The sequence below is a fragment of the Arachis ipaensis genome, chromosome B05 (genome assembly GCF_000816755.2).
Source record: "Arachis ipaensis cultivar K30076 chromosome B05, Araip1.1, whole genome shotgun sequence".
Taxonomy (NCBI): domain Eukaryota; kingdom Viridiplantae; phylum Streptophyta; class Magnoliopsida; order Fabales; family Fabaceae; genus Arachis; species Arachis ipaensis.
In genome coordinates this window covers 48,412,588-48,415,348 of record NC_029789.2, presented here as the reverse complement: position 1 = coordinate 48,415,348, position 2,761 = coordinate 48,412,588, and the positions used below count along the sequence as shown (strand labels likewise).

Genomic DNA, 2,761 nt, shown 5'->3' with positions numbered 1-2,761 from the left:
ACTCTTCTAAGAATATATTTTTCCCCCCAAAGATAGCAGACCCAATCCACCTAATGCCTTTAAACTTTCTTGAGCAAGCATTGGCCAAATGCTTTCCTTAGCCAGATTCTAGAAAAAAAATTTGGAAAGCTCAGGTCACCAATAATTATAATAGTCAGATGATAATTTTTCAATCATAAATATTGGTCCTGAAAATATAACAATTTTAACATTTAGATGTAGAAAAAAAAAATAACATAATTAGGATACCACCATAAAATGGAACACACACACACATAAACACAAAGAGCCACTCCAAAATGTTAAAACCTAAAACTTCCATTCCACGAAGGTGATGAATCAAACTTCAAACAAAAAAGGGAGTTCCACCCAGTTAGATATCTTATATATTATCTATATTTTCCATCTTTACCTGGCTCTCTAGTATTGGAAGAATGACTTGAAGAGGGACAACAGCTATGTCCTGCATGTATAAAAAAGATGAGTCAATATTAATTACATTACAGATACTATATACTGACATCATGCTTCTTAAGCCAATTTATTGAGGTATATCAGCAAAGCATAGAAACTACGACATAAAGTGGTTTCCAAAACCTACTTCTTTCTTGTAATAAAAAATTGCATATAGAACAAAGACTATGAACCGAATCAACAAATTTCCTAAAACAAAAGCAAAAAAAAAAAGACTATTGTAAGAAGATCTTAATAAACTTCTCCATCGCGGTCCTCTTTCTCCTTATCATCACATTGATTGGATTCTAAGCTTCGTCTGTTTAATCAACGATTCGCAGAAAAAAATAAAAGGAGATAAAATAAGAAATTGAAAATCACAATCAGCATAATCGCAATAAGTGAAAGGCATGAAGAAAGAAGAACAAAAATAGAGAAATCAAAGTACGGAACCATTTCGCGACGAATCTCTGACCGAGGATGCCGTCGAATATTTTGGTAGATCTGATTTGCTGACGCGACTTAGTGAGCAAGCATTCTCTATTTGTTCCTACTAGATCATAAACTAGATCTAAAAGTATGAAGTGAGAGGAAAAATCAAAAGAAGAAGATGAAAAAGATTACCTATTGGAAGTGACAGAGAAGGTGCAACCAAATCGCAGAGCTCGTTGAAGGTAGCAACAACGACATTGTTTGCAGCGGCGACGGCGACGAGGAGATGAGCTGCAACGGGCGGCAGCAAAGAGATGTATGAGAGAGGTGGAAGATGAACGGCGACAAGAGATTAGGGTTCATCAATCACATCACTCTCCCCTTCTCAAATACAACACTAATCACTATCAGATGCATCACTTCCTCAGTTTAAAAATTAAAACACATAAAAAGGGGGAAAAAAGAAAATAACTGCCAAAAGAAATTGAACATTACGTCGGACACTAAAACCGCCGAAATTAACTCAAAAAATGGCAGTTATATGGACCTGCCATAATACTATTGCCATTTTAATCAAGATTTTTTGTAGTGAGATAACCTAACGATAAATAATTTAATTAAGTTGCAGTAAACCAAATTAAATTAAATTCTAACAGTACATAGTTAATCTAATATTCGATATGTAAACTATAAAAACAAACTAAACTAAATTATATTAATTTAAACACTAACATTTAACTATTAAATTACATTAATTTTAAATAAATTAAAATAAATTAAATTCACGTAAAATTTTTTTAAACCCAAACTAAATTAATTTTAACTAAAATAAAAATAAACTAAATTATTGCTAGTTAACTTAATGTTTACGAATTAAATTAAAAACTAATTTAAATCCTTGCCAAACTTCTACTGCCCATTTAATCTAATATTCAAAACCTACATTAATAAATCCTAAACTCCCAAAAAATCTCTAATCTAGTTAATTACTACTCTAACTAGGCATCATTTAACACTATTTCACCTTGTATTTATACTTTTAAAATTCTAACAAACACTAAATCACTTGCGAAACTACCATTTGTAGTTTAAAAATCTCAAGAGCGCACATAATGAAACTCTAAACGACTTAACATCACAAACTACTATTTATTTTTTAAAGATGTTCAATTTCAGAAATTAACCTTTTCATGGATAGAACTAGCAATATGGGCGACGCCATCTAATCGATAGATATGATTTGGATCGTCTTCTGTTTTCACAGTCTGAATCTCAGGAATATTTTTGGGTGAAAACTTTCTCTGAAATGAGGTGAAATGTAATTCAAAACATGTGACTTCGAATTCTTTATATAAGTATACACCCAATAAACCAAAGCATCCTACTTCAATTTACTATCACGATCTTTCCAAGTAAATCGAAACAGCCTATTTCGATTTACTAATGCCCAATTCAAATCCACCTAATTCGAATTACTATGGGTAAAAATCATGAATGTAATTCGAAGCACCCAAATTCGATTTATCATGAGTGTACTTCATACCATATTAAATCAATCCAGTCTCATTCGATTTACCACTGACACGGCTAAATCGATTTAATCTAATTTAATTTACATAAATTTATGTATCAGAGCTTGTACGTGATATTTTTTATTTTAGGGGATCCATATAAATTTGATTTTCATTTTATTTCTTTAGTTCATTTGCCCACTATCTTTTATTTGATTTCCTTTTATATTTTTTTTCTTGATTTTATTAATTGTTTATGATTATAATAATTCATTACAAATTCGTTTTTTATAGAGAAAAATTGTCAATTATAAATATAGAAGACTTAACTAAAAAGTTTAAAAATATTGATTAATCACAAAATA

At 30.4% G+C, this 2,761-nt stretch overlaps 1 protein-coding gene across 2 annotated transcripts in view; it reads right to left on the bottom strand.

Annotated features, from left to right (window-relative positions):
- LOC107643618 (serine carboxypeptidase-like 22) overlaps positions 1-1,406 on the bottom strand; it is a 4,848-nt gene extending 3,442 nt beyond the window's left edge. Inside the window, exons 1-2 of one of the 2 annotated variants that reach the window (XM_021123795.1) lie at positions 907-1,406; positions 404-463 (exon numbers count right to left, since the gene is read on the bottom strand). The gene's annotated coding sequence lies outside the window, so the exon portion shown is untranslated. The remainder of the gene's footprint in view (positions 1-403; positions 464-906) is intronic. The other variant, XM_021123796.1, reaches the window with a different exon arrangement.